This window comes from Xenopus tropicalis, chromosome 4, assembly GCF_000004195.4.
Source record: "Xenopus tropicalis strain Nigerian chromosome 4, UCB_Xtro_10.0, whole genome shotgun sequence".
In the NCBI taxonomy this organism is placed as follows: Eukaryota; Metazoa; Chordata; class Amphibia; order Anura; family Pipidae; genus Xenopus; species Xenopus tropicalis.
In genome coordinates, this window is record NC_030680.2 from 34136993 (window position 1) to 34158733 (window position 21741).

The following is a 21741-nucleotide window of genomic DNA, read 5'->3' on the forward strand; positions in this document are numbered from 1 at the left end:
TGCCATCTTGGATTTTGTTAAGACATTTTGTGAGTGTCAGTGACACGACACTTGCTCAGTGAGCTCTGGGCAGCTGTTGAAAATGCTTTGCTTAGGGACTGTTGCAAATCAAATTTGCAGAAAATAAGATATATCTGTAATAGATGCTGATGCTACAGGGTTGATTCTTAAACTCTAATGGAAATTAAACTGGTTTCAGAGCTGCCATGTAATGAGAATCTGAATTACTAATCAGCCTGATATTGTGACATTTATATTCTGAATATACAGCATGTTGTGTTCCGGTCCCTAAGCAGCATGGAGTATATGCAGGGAATCAGCAGACAAAGATGGGGCGCCACAGATCTTGGAAAAAAAAATATTTACACCAGCACACCCTTACCTCCTCCAGAGAATTACTACTTGGTGCACAGCCACCCAGGGGCTAAGCCCTGCTTGCACTTTACTTGTTGTGCTGGCTGAAACATTTTGACAGCGCTACAGATCTTCACATAATGTTCAGCATTTCCTGCCTACTTTCTATCTGTTTTTGTTAAGCTTTAGTTCTCCTTTTGGACGTGAAAAGAGTTTTATATAATAAAAGTTTTGAAATACATGAATTCTCTTCCTGAGCTGGTTGTACTGGAAGATACATTAGGAAGATACAAGAAGGAAGATACAAGAAGGAAGATACAAGACGGAATATACGAGAAGGAACATACATTAGAAAGATACAAGAAGGAAGATACATTAGGAAAATACAAGAAGGAAGATACATAAGGAAGATACATCAGGAAAATACAAGAAGGGAGATACATTAGGAAGATACAAGAAGGAAGATACCTTAGGAAGATACATTAGGAAAATACAAGAAGGAAGATACATTAGAAAGATACGAGTAGGAAGATACATTAGGAAAATACAAGAAGGAAGATACATTAGGAAGATACAAGAAGGAAGATACAATAGGAAAATACAAGAAGAAAGATACATAAGGAAGATACGAGAAGGAAGACACAAGAAGGAAGAAACATTAGGAAGATACAGGAAGGAAGATACATTAGGATGATACAAGAAGGAAGATACGAGAAGGAAGATACAAGAAGGAAGATACATTAGGAAGATACAAGAAGGAAGATACATTAGGATGATACATTAGGAAAATACAAGAAGGAAGATACATTAGGAAGATACGAGAAGGAAGATACATTAAGAAGAAACATTAGGAAGATAAAAGAGGGAAGATACATTAAGAAGATACAAGAAGGAAGATACATTAGGAAGATACAAAAAGGAAGATACATTAGGATGATACATTAGGAAGATACAAGAAGGAAGATACACTAGGAAGATACAAGAAGGAAGATACATTAAGAAGATACGAGAAGGAAGATACAAGAAGGAAGATACATTAGGAAGATACAAGAAGGAAGATACATTAGGATGAAACATTAGGAAAATACAAGAAGGAAGATACATTAGGATGATACAAGAAGGAAGATACATTAGGAAGATACATTAGGAAGAAACATTAGGAAGATACATTAGGAAGATACATTAGGAAAATACAAGAAGGAAGATATATTAGGAAGATACGAGTAGGAAGATACATTAGGAAGATACATTAGGAAAATACAAGAAGGAAGATACATTAGGAAGATACAAGAAGGAAGATACAATAGGAAAATACAAGAAGGAAGATACATTAGGAAGATACGAGAAGGAAGATACAAGAAGGAAGAAACATTAGGAAGATACAAGAAGGAAGATACATTAGGATGATACAAGAAGGAAGATACGAGAAGGAAGATACAAGAAGGAAGATACATTAGGATGATACATTAGGAAAATACAAGAAGGAAGATACATTAGGAAGATACGAGAAGAAAGATACATTAAGAAGATACATTAGGAAGATACAAGAGGGAAGATACATTAAGAAGATACAAGAAGGAAGATACATTAAGAAGATACATTAGGAAGATACATTAGGATGATACATTAGGAAAATACAAGAAAGAAGATACATTAGGAAGATACAAGAAGGAAGATACATTAAGAAGATACGAGAAGGAAGATACAAGAAGAAACATACATTAGGAAAATACAAGAAGGAAGATACATTAGGATGATACAAGAAGGAAGATACATTAGGAAGATACAAGAAGGAAGATACATTAAGAAGATACATTAGGAAGATACAAGAGGGAAGATACATTAAGAAGATACAAGAAGGAAGATACAAGAAGGAAGATACATTAGGAAGATACAAAAAGGAAGATACATTAGGATGATACATTAGGAAAATACAAGAAGGAAGATACATTAGGAAGATACAAGAAGGAAGATACATTAAGAAGATACATTAGGAAGATACAAGAGGGAAGATACATTAAGAAGATACAATAAGGAAGATACAAGAAGGAAGATACATTAGGAAGATACAAAAAGGAAGATACATTAGGATGATACATTAGGATGATACATTAGGAAAATACAAGAAGGAAGATACATTAGGAAGATACAAGAAGGAAGATACATTAGGAAGATACAAGAAGGAAGATACATTAAGAAGATACATTAGGAAGATACAAGAGGGAAGATACATTAAGAAGATACAAGAAGGAAGATACAAGAAGGAAGATACATTAGGAAGATACAAAAAGGAAGATACATTAGGATGATACATTAGGAAAATACAAGAAGGAAGATACATTAGGAAGATACAAGAAGGAAGATACATTAAGAAGATACATTAGGAAGATACAAGAGGGAAGATACATTAGGAAGATACAAGAGGGAAGATACATTAAGAAGATACAATAAGGAAGATACAAGAAGGAAGATACATTAGGAAGATACAAAAAGGAAGATACATTAGGATGATACATTAGGAAAATACAAGAAGGAAGATACATTAGGAAGATACATTAGGAAGATACAAGAAGGAAGATACATTAGGAAGATACAAGAAGGAAGATACATTAAGAAGATACATTAGGAAGATACAAGAGGGAAGATACATTAAGAAGATACAATAAGGAAGATACAAGAAGGAAGATACATTAGGAAGATACAAAAAGGAAGATACATTAGGATGATACATTAGGAAAATACAAGAAGGAAGATACATTAGGAAGATACAAGAAGGAAGATACATTAAGAAGATACATTAGGAAGATACAAGAGGGAAGATACATTAAGAAGATACAATAAGGAAGATACAAGAAGGAAGCTACATTAGGAAGATACATTAGGATGATACATTAGGATGATACATTAGGAAAATACAAGAAGGAAGATACATTAGGAAGATACAAGAAGGAAGATACATTAGGATGATACATTAGGAAAATACAAGAAGGAAGATACATTAGGAAGATACAAGAAGGAAGATACATTAAGAAGATACATTAGGAAGATACAAGAGGGAAGATACATTAAGAAGATACAATAAGGAAGATACAAGAAGGAAGATACATTAGGAAGATACAAAAAGGAAGATACATTAGGATGATACATTAGGAAAATACAAGAAGGAAGATACATTAGGAAGATACAAGAAGGAAGATACATTAAGATGATACATTAGGAAAATACAAGAAGGAAGATACATTAGGATGATACGAGAAGGAAGATACAAGAAGGAAGATACATTAGGAAGATACAAAAAGGAAGATACATTAGGATGATACATTAGGATGATACATTAGGAAAATACAAGAAGGAAGATACATTAGGAAGATACAAGAAGGAAGATACATTAGGATGATACATTAGGAAAATACAAGAAGGAAGATACATTAGGAAGATACAAGAAGGAAGATACATTAAGAAGATACATTAGGAAGATACAAGAGGGAAGATACATTAAGAAGATACAATAAGGAAGATACAAGAAGGAAGATACATTAGGAAGATACAAGAAGGAAGATACATTAGGATGATACATTAGGAAAATACAAGAAGGAAGATACATTAGGAAGATACAAGAAGGAAGATACATTAAGAAGATACAAGAAGGAAGATACATTAGGAAGATACAAAAAGGAAGATACATTAAGATGATACATTAGGAAAATACAAGAAGGAAGATACATTAGGATGATACAAGAAGGAAGATACATTAGGAAAATACAAGAAGGAAGATACATTGGGATGATACAAGAAGGAAGATACATTAGGAAGATACAAGAAGGAAGATACATTAGGAAGATACATTAGGAAGATACATTAGGAAAATACAAGAAGGAAGATACATTAGGATGATACAAGAAGGAAGATACATTAGGAAAATACAAGAAGGAAGATACATTGGGATGATACAAGAAGGAAGATACATTAGGAAGATACAAGAAGGAAGATACATTAGGAAGATACATTAGGAAAATACAAGAAGGAAGATACATTAGGAAGATACGAGTAGGATGATACATTAGGAAGATACAAGAAGGAAGATACAATAGGAAAATACAAGAAGGAAGATACATTAGGAAGATACAAGAAGGAAGATACATTAGGATGATACAAGAAGGAAGATACAAGAAGGAAGATACATTAGGAAGATACAAGAAGAAAGATACATTAGGATGATACATTAGGAAAATACAAGAAGGAAGATACATTAGGAAGATACGAGAAGGAAGATACATTAAGAAGATACATTAGGAAGATACATTAGGAAAATACAAGAAGGAAGATACATTAGGAAGATACGAGTAGAAAGATACATTAGGAAGATACATTAGGAAAATACAAGAAGGAAGATACATTAGGAAGATACGAGTAGGAAGATACATTAGGAAGATACAAGAAGGAAGATACAATAGGAAAATACAAGAAGGAAGATACATTAGGAAGATACAAGAAGGAAGATACATTAGGAAGATACGAGAAGGAAGATACATTAAGAAGATACATTAGGAAGATACAAGAGGGAAGATACATTAAGAAGATACAAGAAGGAAGATACAAGAAGGAAGATACATTAGGAAGATACATTAGGAAAATACAAGAAGGAAGATACATTAGGAAGATACAAGAAGGAAGATACATTAAGAAGATACGAGAAGGAAGATACATTAGGAAGATACAAGAAGGAAGATACATTAGGATGATACATTAGGAAAATACAAGAAGGAAGATACATTAGGATGATACAAGAAGGAAGATACATTAGGAAAATACAAGAAGGAAGATACATTAGGAAGATACAAAAAGGAAGATACATTAGGATGATACATTAGGAAAATACAAGAAGAAAGATACATTAGGAAGATACAAGAAGGAAGATACAAGAAGGAAGATACATTAAGAAGATACGAGAAGAAAGATACAAGAAGGAAGATACATTAGGAAGATACAAGAAGGAAGATACATTAGGATGATACATTAGGAAAATACAAGAAGGAAGATACATTAGGATGATACAAGAAGGAAGATACATTAAGAAGATACAAGAAGGAAGTTACAAGAAGGAAGATACATTAGAATGATACATTAGGAAAATACAAGAAGGAAGATACATTAGGATGATACAAGAAGGAAGATACATTAGGATGATACAAGAAGGAAGATACATTAGGATGATACATTAGGAAAATACAAGAAGGAAGATACATTAGGAAGATACATTAAGAAGATACAAGAAGGAAGATACATTAGGAAAATACAAGAAGGAAGATACATTAGGATGATACAAGAAGGAAGATACATTAGGATGATACATTAGGAAAATACAAGAAGGAAGATACATTAGGAAGATACATTAAGAAGATACAAGAAGGAAGATACATTAGGAAAATACAAGAAGGAAGATACATTTGGAAAATACAAGAAGGAAGATACATTAGGATGATACAAGAAGGAAGATACATTAGGAAGATACAAAAAGGAAGATACATTAGGATGATACATTAGGAAAATACAAGAAGGAAGATACATTAGGAAGATACATTAGGAAGATACAAGAAGGAAGATACATTAGGAAGATACATTAGGAAAATACAAGAAGGAAGATACATTAGGATGATACAAGAAGGAAGATACATTAGGAAGATACAAAAAGGAAGATACATTAGGATGATACATTAGGAAAATACAAGAAGGAAAATACAAGAAGGAAGATACATTAAGAAGATACAAGAAGGAAGATACAAGAAGGAAGATACATTAGGAAGATACATTAGGAAAATACAAGAAGGAAGATACATTAAGAAGATACAAGAAGGAAGATACATTAAGAAGATACAAGAAGGAAGATACATTAAGAAGATACAAGAAGGAAGATACATTAGGACGATACGAGAAGGAAGAAACAAGAAGGAAGATACATTAGGTAGATACGAGAAGGAAGATACAAGAAGGAAGATACATTAGGAAAAAACAAGAAGGAAGATACAAGAAGGAACATACATTAGGAAGATACATTAGAAAATACAAGAAGGTAGATACATTAGGAAGATATGAGAATCTCTTTGGGTAGAAATTTCAGTAGGGCTGAAGGTCTCAAAGAAAATGGTCATTGGTGTATGCTATAAACCACCCCGTATAGATGAGGGGGATGAGGCCCAGCTATTGTTGCAAATGGAGGAGGCTTCAACACTGGGTCAAGTTGTTATTATGGGGGACTTTAATTATCCGGACATTGACTGGAGTAATGGGGTGGCTAAGTCAGAAAAAGGTAGTAGGTTTGTAAATATGCTAAATGACAACTTTTTATTTCGGGCGATCAAGAACCTACTAGGAATGACTCTATTTTGGACCTGGTGATATCTAATAATAATGAACTTATCTCTAACATTTGTGTGGGTGAGCATCTGGGGAACAGTGATCACAACATGGTCTCCTTTGAGATAATGCTGCAGAGACAGCTCTATAAGGGAGTAACTAAAACGCTCAATTTTAGACGTGCAGACTTTGCCAGTATAAGGGTATCTCTGCAATGTGTCAACTGGGAAAGGCTTTTCATGGGGTTAGACACAGAAGGAAAATGGAACATCTTTAAAACATTGCTTTGTAGGTATACACAACAGTATATTCCCCTTGTAAGCAAGGAGAGGCATCGCAAAGCAAAACCTTTATGGCTGAATAAAAGTGTTATTGTCGAGGTTGGTAAGAAAAGACGTGCTTTTAGGGCATTCAAGTTAGCTGGGACAGCGGAAACTTTCATCAGGTACAAGGAAGCAAATAAAGCAGCAAAAAAGCTATCAGGCAAGCTAAAATAGAAATGGAAAGGGATATTGCAGCTAGGAGTAAAAAGAATCCAAAATTATTTTTTAATTATGTGAATAGTAAAAAAATGAAGCAAGAAGGGGTGGGAACCTTATTATCATGGGGGGGGGTAAGTTGGTTGATGAGAACGGGGAAAAAGCTGAAATTTTGAACTCTTATTTTTCATCTGTCTATACATCTGAGGAGCCAGATAATGAAGGCTTCCCTTGTAATATGCCCAGTTCTAGTAATTTAGCTACTGACGCATGGGTCACTCGGGAGGAAATTCAAAAGAGACTTTAACATGTAAAGGTAAACAAAGCTCCAGGGCCGGATGGGATTCATCCCAGGGTATTAAATGAGCTGAGCGCTGTGATTGCCAAACCTCTTCACTAATTTTTCAGGATTCATTGAGGTCTGGCATGGTGCCGAGAGATTGGCGGATTGCTAAAGTGGTGCCGTTATTTAAAAAGGGATCCCGTTCTCAGCCTGAAAACTATAGGCCTGTTAGTCTGACATCAGTAGTAGGAAAAATTTTGGAAGGGGTAATAAGGGATAGGGTACTTGAATACATTGCAGTTCACAATACTATTAGTTTGTGCCAGCATGGTTTTATGCGTAACAGATCTTGCCAGACTAATTTAGTCGCCTTTTATGAGGAGGTGAGTAGGAACCTCGATGCTGGAATGGCAGTTGATGTCATCTACTTGGACTTTGCTAAAGCGTTTGATACAGTACCTCACAGAAGGTTAATGATCAAATTAAGGAATATTGGCCTAGAACATAATATTTGTAATTGGATAGAGAACTGGCTGAAGGATAGAGTGCAAAGAGTGGTGGTAAATGGAACATTTTCTAATTGGACCAGTGTGGTTAGTGGAGTAGCGCAGGGGTCAGTCCTTGGTCCTTTGCTTTTTAACTTGTTTATTAATGACCTGGAGGAGGGCATAGAGAGTACTGTTTCTATTTTTGCTGATGACACAAAATTGTGCAAAACTATAAGTTCCATGCAGGATGCTGCCGCTTTGCAGAGCGATTTGACAAAATTGGAAAACTGGGCAGCAAACTGGAAAATGAGGTTCAGCGTTGATAAGTGCAAAGTTATGCACTTTGGTAGGAATAATATAAACGTGAACTATCTACTGAATGGTAGTGTGTTGGGGGTTTCCTTAATGGAGAAGGATCTAGGGGTTTTTGTTGATAACAAATTGTCTAATTCCAGGCAGTGTCATTCTGTGGCTACTAAAGCAAATAAAGTTCTGTCTTGTATAAAAAAGGGCATTGACTCAAGGGATGAGAACATAATTTTGCCCCTTTATAGGTCCCTGGTAAGGCCTCACCTTGAGTATGCAGTGCAGTTTTGGGCTCCAGTCCTTAAGAGGGATATTAATGAGCTGGAGAGAGTGCAGAGACGTGCAACTAAACTGGTTAAGGGGATGGAAGATTTAAACTATGAGGTGAGACTGTCGAGGTTGGGGTTGTTTTCTCTGGAAAAGAGGCGCTTGCGAGGGGACATGATTACTCTGTACAAGTACATTAGAGGGGATTATAGGCAGATAGGGGATGTTCTTTTTTCCCATAAAAACAATCAACGCACCAGAGGCCACCCCTTTAGATTAGAGGAACGGAGCTTCCATTTGAAGCAGCGTAGGTGGTTTTTCACGGTGAGGACAGTGAGGTTGTGGAATGCCCTTCCTAGAGATGTGGTAATGGCAGATTCTGTTAATGCCTTTAAGAGGGGCCTGGATGAGTTCTTGAACAATCAGAATATCCAAGGCTATTGTGATACTAATATCTACAGTTAGTATTAGTGGTTGTATATATAGTTTATGTATGTGAGTGTATAGATTGGTAGGTGTGGGTTAGGTGTGCTGGGTTTACTTGGATGGGTTGAACTTGATGGACACTGGTCTTTTTTCAACCCTATGTAACTATGTAACTATGTAACTATGAGAAGGAAGATACATTAGGAAGATACAAGAAGGAAGATACATTAGGAAGATACGAGAAGGAAGATACATTAGGAAGATACATTAGGAAGAAACAAGAAGGAAGATACATTAGGAAGATACAAGAAGGAAGATACATTAGGAAGATAAAAGAAGGAAGATACTAGAAGGAAGATACAGGAAGGAAGATATTTTTCCCCCTTCGAGACAAATTGGAGATGGCTTCACCTGGATTTTTTTTTTACGATCCTCTGGATTACAGGTTTCATCTGGGCAAAAAGGTTGAACTTGACAGACATATGTTAGCTAGTGATGAGCGAATTTTTTGCAGCGAATTTCCTCATTTCGCCATTTTCGTGAAACTTCAGCAAAATTTCGCCACAAAAATTCACAGCCACATCACAAAAATATCAAAATAGGCACGGTTGCGCCAAAATAGGTGTGGTCGTGGCAAAACAAATAAAGGCGTGGTTGTGTCAAAAAAGTTGCGGTCCCCTCAAAAAAGGCGAGTGTGCTTCAAAAAAAGTAATATGTGCAGCACCTGCGTTTGGCAAGTTTTTAGCCGTTTCACACATTTTTCCATAGTTTCACTCATTTTTTGGTGAAGCAAAACAGGACAGATTCACTCATCGCTAGTGTTAGCCGCAACTACTGTGTTACCTTTTCTTCTCTAGGGATAGATGTCCTCTTGCCATACATTTATGTTCCTTCATGTTGTGACGTATGTTTAGGTGCTGGAGTATTCTGCAAAGCCCTAGTTAAATTATGCATTTGAAACATTGATGATTGAGGCATTCAGTGAAAGTGAAGAGAATTAATATAGATCCGCCAAAATGCTCTAAAGAATACATGCAACGTCATTATTCTGTCTGAGAAAGCTGTGCGATATGCAGCAAAATGTGTAGCAGAAAGCATGGTTCTGGTGTGTGTGTATATGTGTGTGTGTGTGTATGTGTGTGTGTGTGTATGTGTATATGTGTGTGTGTGTGTGTATATGTGTATGTGTGTCTGTGTGGGTGTATGTGTATATGTGTATGAAGGTGTATGTGTGTGTGGGTGTATGTGTGTGTGTGTGTATGTGTGTGTGTATGTGTATATGTGTGTGTGTGTATATGTGTATGTGGGTGTGTGTCTGTGTGGGTGTATGTGTATATGTGTATGTGGGTGTATGTGTGTGTGTGTGGGTGTATGTGTGTGTGTGTGTATATGTGTGTGTGTATGTCTGTGTGTGTATATATGTGTGTATGTGTGTATATGTGTGTGTGTATATGTGTGTATATGTGTGTGTGTGTGTGTGTGTGTGTGTATATATATATATATATATATGTGTGTGTGTGACAAGTGTGGCCCATGTACTTTGCTGGATCAGGTACAGGTATGGGATTAATTTTCAGGAAACCTTAATCCAAAAAGCTCTAAATTACAAGAAACCCATTTCCTGTTGACTCCATTTTAATCAAATAATTCAAATTTTCTTTTTCTCTGTAGTAATAAAACAGAACCTTCTACTTGATCTTAACTAAGATACAATTAATCTCTATTGGAGGCAAAACAAGCCTATTGGGTTTAGTTAATTAATTAAATTAGTAGATTTAGGGTATTGAGAGCCAAATTACAGGACACCTCATGTGGAAAACCCCAGGTCCCGAGCATTCTGGGTTACGGGCCCTGTATCTGTACAAGGAAAAGTGCAACAGTAAATACAAAAATACAAAATTCATGTTGTATTCCTGAAATTGATTTGCTTCTAATTAAACATTTTACCTGATATTTCTCTTCTTCTTCCTAGGACCTAAATAGATATTTTTTTCTATTCTTGTCCCAGGAAATGACTTCAGTTCTTTAAATAGAAAAATGTTTCCCAGTGTAACATGAATATGATTTATGCTTTCTTATCATGCCCGTTCGTTTGTGTGACTTGGCTGGCCCACGTGTTGTATAAATATCTCCGGGAGTTGACCTTTTTCGAATCACATTTAATAAATCTGGTGACAGAAGAAGTACATGTTTGGCAGACAGAAATGTAGTTATATAACTACACATTTATATATGCCCTTAGGGTGAAGACACACAGAGCTACTCGTAGCAGCTACTTGTCACAACTACTAAAATAGATAACGCTGATCATTTACTGATAATTATCTCTACGTGTGTTTTAGCAGAGGCAATTCTCAGTATTCTCTATGGCAGGGTAGTTTCTGCAGTTTAGTAGCTATGAAAAGTAGCTGCTACCAGGCTTGGACTGGGGGGTGCAGGGCCCACCAGGCTGCCGCACCCCCCTAGTTGCCCCCTAGGCCCCAGGTGCATGCTACCCCGATCCGCCAAAGTTTTGCTCCCATAGGGACCTCTCCCCACTGCTCCATATGAGTTTAAATCAGCACCCGCGTGAATGCGTATGCGTGCGGGATGGGCGTGTGTGAGGGGGGGCAGTAAATGGGGTTGGCCTCGGGGCGCCCAAATAAGAATTCCGATGCTGGGTGCCTCCACCGGCCATGTCCCCCGCAACCCCACAGGTGCCCTGGCTGCTCCCCCTAACCCCCCCACATGGGACATCCTCCACTGAACGACAAATTGAAACGCGTCAGGGGAGGACACTGCTGGCTGCGGGGGGCAGTAAGGGGGATCGGGTCTGGGCCGCAGGGGCCCACTGGGTTTTCTCCTGGTATCCTGGCAACCCAGTCTGACCCTGGCTGTTACTAAGTAGGTCTCTGTGTCCTATGCACATATAACATTTCCATGCTATAGAAGGTAATATTATTTACTATTATCAGTTAGGTTATTGCAGTCGGAGCCAAAATCAGAAAACAATTTGTCATTTCCTTTGGGTTTGCCCACATGAGAGCTAAAAATTAAAGAAAATATTTAACAGCATCAGAGATTTCTGGTTAGCTATTACAATAAGTGCATTGTATGGAGTTATAAGAACATGCTCCTTACAGATCTGGGTAAAGCAGTCATTACACAACTGTACATACTGTATGTGCCAACCACATCAAGGGAACCTCTCTCTGGCAAGGCCCTGCCCTAACTGAGGCCTGTGGGAAAGCGGCGCTGACTGTTGGCTTGTGAATGTGTAATGAGAACAATGTCACACTCAACCTTAATATTAAAATTAATAAGTAAGCCTTTAAAAATACAAATAAAATGAGCAACAGTGTTCTTTAAACTTCTCAAATGCAAGATTAAGCTTTAATCCTGTGTTTGACCAAGAGATAAATAATGACAGTTTTATTTATTGGTAAATTTCTCATTTTATTTGGCAATCATTTTTTAAATATTTTGTGCACTCTCTCTTTAGGGGCATTTCTTGGGGAGAGGGGACTTTTACTTCATCTAGGAAAACTATACATAACAATGATAAACAGGTATGGAATTCGTTATCTGGAAACTTGTTATCCAGAAAGCTCCGATTTACAAGAAGGCCATTTCCATAGATTCCATTTTAATCAAATAGTTCAAATGTTATAACATTTCTCTGTAATAATAAAACAGTACCTGTACTTGATCCCAACTAAGCTATAATTACCCCTTATTGGGGGCAGAACAGTCCTATTGGGTTTATTTAATGGTTAAATGATTCCCTTTTCTCTGTAATAATAAAACAGTACCTGTACTTGATCCCAACTAAGATATAATTACCGTATATACTCGAGTATAAGCCGATCCAAATATAAGCCGAGGTACCTAATTTTACCTAAGAAAACTGGAAAAACTTATTATCTTGAGTATAAGCCTAGGGTGGGAAATGCTGCAGCTACTGTTAAGTTTCAAATCAAAATAAATACCAACAGAATAACATTAATTGAGGCATCGGTGGGGTATATGTTTTCAAATATAAGAAAAACAGTTAAACTAGCTCTGTAAGTGGAGAAGAGGGTCAACAAAAACAATATGAGTACTACCCCATGCTCATTGTGCATTGGCAAACTGGCAGCAGAGGACACGTAAGGGGAAATAAGTATGGAAGCGGCCAGGGCACTGGAGGGTCTGGTTGCGGGTGGCTAATTTGCACACAAAGGACAGAGGTTGCTAGTCTGGAGGGACCCATGGCACCCGACTCGAGTATAAGCCGAGGGTGACTTTTTCAGCACATTTTGGGTGCTGAAAAACTAGGCTTATACTCGAGTATATACAGTACCCCTTATTGGGGGCAGAACAATCCTATTGGGTTTATTTAATGGTTAAATGATTCCCCTTTCTCTGTAATAATAAAACAGTACCTGTACTTGATCCCAACTAAGATATAATTACCCCTTATTGGGGGCAGAACAGCCCTATTGGGTTTATTTCATGGTTAAATGATTCCCCTTTCTCTGTAATAATAAAACAGTACCTGTACTTGATCCCAACTAAGATATAATTACCCCTTATTGGGGGCAGAACAATCCTATTGGGTTTATTTCATGGTTAAATGATTCCCCTTTCTCTGTAATAATAAAACAGTACCTGTACTTGATCCCAACTAAGATATAATTACCCCTTATTGGGGGCAGAACAGCCCTATTGGGTTTATTTCATGGTTAAATGATTCCCCTTTCTCTGTAATAATAAAACAGTACCTGTACTTGATCCCAACTAAGATATAATTACCCCTTATTGGGGGCAGAACAGCCCTATTGGGTTTATTTCATGGTTAAATGATTCCCCTTTCTCTGTAATAATAAAACAGTACCTGTACTTGATCCCAACCAAGATATAATTACCCCTTATTGGGGGCAGAACAATCCTATTGGGTTTATATAATGGTTAAATGATTCCCTTTTCTCTGTAATAATAAAGCAGTACCTGTACTTGATCCCAACTAGGATATAATTAATCCTTATTGGAGGCAAAACAATCCTATTGGGTTTATTTAAGATTAGATTATTTTTTACTAGGAATACTTTCGTGGGAAAACATGTTTTTTTCAAAACCCATCAGTTAATAGACACTGGGCTAGCCCAGTGCTGGCCCAGTCTCACTGGCAGTGGGCTGTAGGGTGTTATGGGGGCCTGGCCATGCTGCACTAAAAGTGATAGATATCAGAATAGCACTCAGTAGTAAGAAATCCAAGTCCAACTTGGGACTCCTCCAGTTACATGGGAGTAGGGGAAACAATAGGTTACCTGAAAGCAGTTTTAATGTGTAGCGCTGGCTCCTTCTGAAAGCTCAGACTCAGGCACAATGCAATGGTAGAGTGAATTATTTGCTGTGTAAACCGTGCAATAGAAATAAAAAGTAAAAAAAAAGAATAATCCCGGATGAGACATCCCATAAGTATATTGTTTTTTTCAAACTAAACTTACATGTAATTCCACTTAGAATTAATAAGAAAAGAATCATACATTTTCATAATACATAGACATAAATTGGAAGCCTATTTTACAGACAACATATAGATTTGGAAAGTACACATTTGCTGGATACGTGGTTCAAATTGAGGTGATCATTATCATTTGGACGCAGCACCAGCAGCAAAGGCTATTTACTGAGAATTTTTTATGATATGGCTTGTAAGAAATGATTGCCAACTGAACAACAGCTCTTTCAGAAGCAATGTTTCTAGTTCTAGTCCATGCTGATCCACGTGGCTGCACTGCTGTAGGGCATGACAGCAAATACTGTCCATTCAGTAAAGTTGACAGCTGTGACAACTCTGTTTATTGAGAACCAGCATTACCATCAGGTACATTTATTTAAGATTTTCATCCATCTATGCAACTGCGTTTTTGTTGCATGTCAAAACTGCAACGGGTCCTGCAAGGTGTGTTTAGTTAAAGGTACAGTAACACCAAAAATTGTATGTATGCCTGAAAAACCCTACTATAGTTTAAATAAGCAAAGCTGCTGTGTAGCCATTCAATCTGGAAAAAAAGAAAAGGCACAGGGTACATAGCAGATAATAGATAAGCGCTATTGTTGTAAAAAATATTTTGCATTCATTATAGACGTGTCTCTATTTTTTTTCTCCCAACAAAACTGGTAAGTGCCTCTATATAAGGCAAAGAGGCAGGGAAGTAAATATATGATTGACAGCTGGGGCTTTTATTATACAGATTTATATGTCTGGGTGACAGGTCTCCTTTAAAATCTAGTAAGGGAGGCTCAGTCTCAAGGGTATTCCAAGTCAATGTTAGGAGTGATTCTGGGCTTCCTTCCCAGAATTCCTTCTGTTATGCCTACAGAGAAAACCTTTCCTAAGGGTTCCATAGGAAATAGGGAGTTACCTATCATGGGTGTTAATGGCCCTGTCTTGTTTGAAATAAGGTAAGTTCAAAACAGTTCAGCAGCTATGAGAGTGCTGCTATGGGAGAACTGATCTAATGTTGCTCATTATGGATCCATGTTTTTTCTTGGTTAGGTATGAAAGTACAAGTTTGTGAGTCTGGTACTGCCAGCCCCCCCCCCCCCTTTTTGTGCATGGAGAGCATTTCGTTTTTTTTGTTTGTTTTTTTTAAATCTAGGAAGTTTGAATCCAATCTAGGAAGGTCTTGTTTGCAGAGCAGATTATTACGGGGGTTCAATATAGGGGGTAGAGTTTTGACATATATAAAAAGATAAATAGAGTCCTATAATCCAAACTGAGGATAGGACCATGAATTAAGAACACATTAAATGATAATAATGTCGTATTATGTCATTGTCTACATCTCTACATTACATTTAGGCCAATATCTCCCATAGTAACATTGGGTCTGATGTAACTGCTTCACTGTCCAGGGTGCTGAACAATGGTAAATGGTTAAAGGAAAAGTAACACTAAAAAAAAGTAAAGTAAAAAATCTATTCTACCCTGCCCCAATAATTGCCCTATCCTGCAAACTATTTAGTATTTGGAATGCTTTATTACAAAATGCCTGTTAAAACTTGAAAAAAGGCGATACGGCGATGCAGGGGAAGCATCCACTATGCGGCGATCGATTGATCAATCCTAGTCTGACTCCTTCCTATACAGAAGGAAGGCTAGGATCTCTACTAGTTTTCATCATAGCTCTAAAATTTCACAATTTTTACGCACAATATGCAACAATTCTGATAAAGAGATTTGTGAAGTTCAGGAGACTTTTGTGAAGTACAGGAGACTTTTGATTGTTTTAGGCAGAGGGGTTACCAGCAGTCAACATTAACAGGTTCTTTAAATAGAGCCCACAAGCACAGTAAACACAAATCCAGTCTCAGTTGTAAAGAGGTTACTGACAAACAAAACAGGTTTATTATTACATATAAATACACAACTGGTTCAGCTGCTGTTAAATCTATTGTTGAGAAACATTGGCCCGTAATACAAAGTGACAAGAAGCTGTCTAAAGTTGCAACTCAAAAGCCTATGTGGGGATACAAACGGGGACCTTATTTAAAATATGTTTTAATGAAAACAGACCCCATTAAATGTTATGACTCTAGTTTTTGTCTGTTAAATACACTGAAAAAGGGTTGCTATAAGTGTGCAGGGTGCACAACATGTAGATACATGGCACCAGGTAAATCATTTAGACATCCCCACTCTGGCAATGAAATTAACATAAGGCAACGTATTTCCTGTACATCAACCCACGTGATTTATATAATTACTTGTCCCTGTGGTTTAACGTATGTGGGCAAAACACAAAGCACTTTACGTGAGCGAATGGGAAGTCACAGGTCTACCATTAAGAAAGCCTTTGAAACCGGCAAATCTGATTTACCTCTACCTAAGCATTTTTTAATGATGGGGCACAGGTTACCAGCTTTTAATTTCATGGGAATAGATTTGATCCCAGAGCCCAACGGGGGGGGGGGGGGGGTGATTGGGGATCGTGTGCTGCTTCAGAAGGAGATGTTTTGGATCAGAACTCTGGATACTGTTTCCCCCCGGGGTCTTAATGAGTATTGTTCCTTTGCCTCTTATTTAGATACCAGGTAATGTTTGGGTTCTACCTAGTACGCTTCAATCTCCGGTTCTATTATTGCAAGTGCCATTTTACTCTAGGTATTATTAAGTAATATTTTTGCAATGCTTTTATTATTATGTGTTAACATTGTGTATTTGTATTTGGTATTTAAGTCTCTTTATCTGTATGCACCACAATGGACTGCATTTTAACTTACGTTGCACCATCCATTTGGAATTCAAGTTTTACACATCTTCATGCACTATGATGTATTGCACTTTATCTTATGTTGCACTTTATAGAATATTAAGCATTATGCACTTTATTTTACAGATTACCTGGAATTATGATTGATTTTTATATATATACACAAACATTGACTTTACGTTTTCCATAGAGGACGTGAATAGGATCCTCTTCACTGAGACACCATCGGATTGTGCTGTGAGTAAACCTAAGACTGATATCTACCATGACATACTCCATCTGAAAAAAAGGGAGGTTGATTTACAGCTACACAGGGTTTTTCTCTCTAATTATCATAGACAGAGACTCATTCCTAGGGGGTTTCGCATTTCTAACATACCTACCATTGGCCGTAATAACCCGGATTTTTGCAGCAAGTGGTGCGGCATACTCAATCATTGTTCCTTTGATCTCATACTGCTAGTAACTGAACAGGTTGGCAAGGAACTTATCACTGTAAGAAATGACATTAAAAGTCTAGAAGAACAGTACCTAGACCCTTTGATCTCTGACGATAGCACTGACTGGGTGGACAAATTACAATCCAGCATTGACAAATACAGACAAGACTTGACTAGATTCAAACAGACAAAACTTCGTAAAGTCACTGACGACTATAGGAATAAAAGGGTGTACGGCTGGCTGTTGGGACTAAGACCTGACAGTAGACCTAGACCTCCCCTAAGAAAAAAGAGACTACCCAAATCCCTCATCACCGTAGATAGCTCAGACCAATCCACGGACTCGGATGGTGGGTCTAATATTGTTAGCAACAAGCCTTTTTTAGGGGTTACGACGCGATCCCAAAAGGACAGAGGAAGAGAAAGCGACAGTACACCAGACGGGGGGGACATAAACCCAAAGGGGAAACCACCAAAGGGGAGGAAAGCATAGTATTTAACCTCAGCTCACACACCCTAACTACGGGTGAACTCTCTTTGCTATCTAAGGGTCTTTCATTTGTTCCCAGTAATAAGCCCAATACGTTTGACACACTGGTGGACATTTATAAATTTCAGAGGAAACTCAGGTTAAAAGAACATTTTAGGAATACACCACAGGGTCCCCGCCCCCCGTTTAGAGCACATAGTACGTTTGAACCCCCCAACATACATGCTGCCATCAAAACCTTTGGGAAAGTCCTTAGTCTGGAAGCTAAAGCTGATCTAGGCATGACCAAGACATTTCCTAATTTATCGCCCTCTGAGCGGCAGGCTATTAAAACACTCAGAGAGGACGCAAACTTGGTGATTCGGCCAGCAGATAAAGGGGGTGCCATTGTAGTGCTTGATCTTGCTTATTATAAGCAGGAAATTCTGGGACAACTAGCAGACACCCAAACGTATAGACTCTTACCTTCTGACCCGACCGGTAGATTTAAAAAGGAACTGGATGGTATTCTCTCTGTAGCCCTCAATGCAGGCTGGATAGACAATGACACCTTTCAGTTTATGCAGAATGAATACCCCCGTACCCCAATTATCTATACACTACCCAAGATACATAAATCATTGTCAGCACCTCCGGGGAGACCCATTATTTCGGCAGTGGGATCTTTGTACCAACCTGTATCGTCTTACATTGATTATTTTTTACAACCACTAGTGAAAGACATGCCTTCATACACTCAGGACTCCACACACGTCATTTTAAAACTAAGGGAACTGGGTGAAATCCCCTCGGACTGCATCCTTGTAACCATGGATGTGAAAAGTCTATACACGGTCATACCACACGACATGGGCATTATGGCATCTAGACGGGCCCTCCTTACCAACACCTCTCTGCGGGTCCCCAGTGAATTTTTGCTGCAATTACTTGAACTTACGCTTACAAGGAACTTTTTCCGGTTTGATAATTCTTACTACCTCCAAATAGCAGGTACGGCCATGGGTAGTGCCCTCGCCCCGTCATATGCCAACCTGTTCATGCTACAGTTTGAATCTGAACACATTGTACCCCTGATAGGGGGATCCATCCTTATCTACTTTCGTTATATCGACGATCTGTTTATGATCTGGACGGATGGGATTGACAGCTTACTCTCCTTCCATCAACATCTTAATTCATTGGATAACCCAATAAAGCTGACCCTCAACTATCATGCTGACAATATAGACTTTCTCGACTTGAATATTTTCAGAGATAGTCTACGTTTAGGAACCAGACTTTTTCGCAAAGCTACCGACCGCAATTCAATACTCCACGCCTCAAGCAACCACCCTCCAGCTACCATTAGGGGCATACCGTATTCACAGTTCCTATGGACTATTAGGAACAACAGTAAACCAGACATAGCGGTGGAACAACTGCGAGATATGTTTATTAGGTTTCAGGAACGGGGGTACCCAGATACTATACTGGAACAACAGTTACAGAGGGCACTCCAACATACACAAAATGATCTCCTGGGGAAACCCAAGGAGACAAAGAAAGACCAACCATTGATTTTTACCACCACCTTCACGGCAGCATCCACACAATTCTCTAGGAAGATACATCAACACTGGCCGATGATCAATCAAGACGAATCTTTGTCATTACATCAATCCAGCAAACCCTTGATGGGATATAGGAGGAACAGTAGCCTCAGAGATCTACTTGTACGGACTGACTTTAAGGGCCAGAAAAAAGAGCCCTCAAACTGGCTATCAGCACAAAAGAAACTGGGCTGTTATAGGTGCCCAGACTGTGTTACGTGCTGCTGCCTTCTCACAGGTCCAGATTTCCCCCATCCCCACACTGGGAAAAGGATTAAGATCAGACACCGTTTATCCTGTACCTCCAGTTATGTGATATACATTATCACATGCCCATGTGGTCTCTACTACGTGGGTAAAACAGTGAATATGTTGAAAGAAAGAATAGGGAATCATCGCTCAGCAATCAGCAAAGCTTTAAAAGAGGGGTCTTCTATTCAACCGGTTGCTAGGCATTTTGCCCAGCAACAACACCCACCTCCAACCTTCAAATGCATGGCAATAGACCACCAGCTACCCCTCCTGAGAGGAGGTAATAGAGACTTGGCGCTTCTCCGCCGGGAATCCAGATGGATTCATATGTTGGACTGTGTGGCCCCCCGGGGCTTGAATGAAACACTACCTCTCGGCTGTTTTGTATAAATACGATGTACTGTTGGGTTCCTACTATGTTTGGGACACCTCTTTAACTTATTTTTGCCAAGCCTGTCAGTTTTTATGTTGTTCCTCTGATACGTTGTCTTCCCTGGCCTGCCATTCCTTAAGAACTATGCACACACACTGAATAAGGATTTACTAGACACACTATCCCTGCCTAATAACCGTTCCTGTGACGCTCCGTGACATTCACCTTTGACAGGGTAGCAGGTGTACCCTAGATTATGCCTCTAGTCCTTCAGCATGCTTCCGCCTGGCCCCCTTATAACACTCCATCCCCCTGAGTAGGGGGTCCCCAGTACGTGTGCCTATATGTGCTTAGAATGACAGCAGCGGGCCTTCTCCCAGGACCCCAACAGGAGCACCCCCTGCTACCCTCTGGATGGGCACGGAGTGTCTCCTGTGCAACATGGGTGTCTGCAAACTGGCGTCGCTAGCAACAGGGCGAGCGGAGAGCCACCGCGCGTCCTTGGTTGCTAGGCAACGCGCAAGTAACGGCGCATTTCTGGTGCTGCACGCACCGTTCGATTGAAGCACAATTCTGTGGCCTTAGGGGATTATTGGAGTACGGGGAACCCGGGAATTAGCTGCTGCCTCTTCTTCCTCCAAACCTCAGTATGGTAAGCAATATTAGGAACGTCCGGTATATTTGGGGGGCAGGGATGTGTAGTTCTGCATAGCACTCTCCACTCAGTTGAATGTGCAATACACCCCTTTGTCCTTTTTGTCTTACCCTTTCTCCCCTATGTGGTGTTTTTTACGTTTTTTGTTTGTTTGTTTTGTTTTTCTTGGTTTCACTATGAGCTGTTGGTTGCCTAGCAACACGTGTTTTGGTGCCACCCTGTAGCTTTAAATTTGTTTTCACATGCACAGTGCTGTTCTCCCTGATGAAAGTTCCTGGCTGGAACTGAAACGTTGGATTAATAAAGAACCATGCTTCAAGATTTTTTGTTATAACATTTTTATTCGCCTGATGCCATTATCCTAAAAGTCCTGTGAGTGCTGGCCTGTACTGCAGTTTGTATGGATTTTTTTGCTTTAGCACCCGGGCATTTGACTCTTGGTTTGTGGTGTGCTACCATCTACAAGGATTGTGTATATATATATTTAAATTTCCTGAGTACAGTCCTCAAAAAAAGTAAATTTCCAGTGTTCAGAATCCACACACACAGGATCTAGGAGTAGTTTAAAAAGTTTATTTAGCGTCACTAAATAAACTTCTTTAAACTGCTCCTAAGTCCTGTGTGTGCGGCGGATTCTGAACACTGGAAATTTACTTAGGCTTTGAGGGCTGTACCCAGGCATAACAGCTCCTAATAACGTGAGTGCCGACACTTATATATATATAGTGGTTTGTTCACATAAATA

The 21741-nt window shown here is 38.6% G+C and overlaps 1 pseudogene; it reads right to left on the reverse strand.

Moving 5' to 3' along the window:
- LOC116410494 overlaps positions 1–18773 on the reverse strand; it is a 66120-nt pseudogene extending 47347 nt beyond the window's left edge.
- Between the last annotated feature and the right edge of the window lie 2968 nt (positions 18774–21741).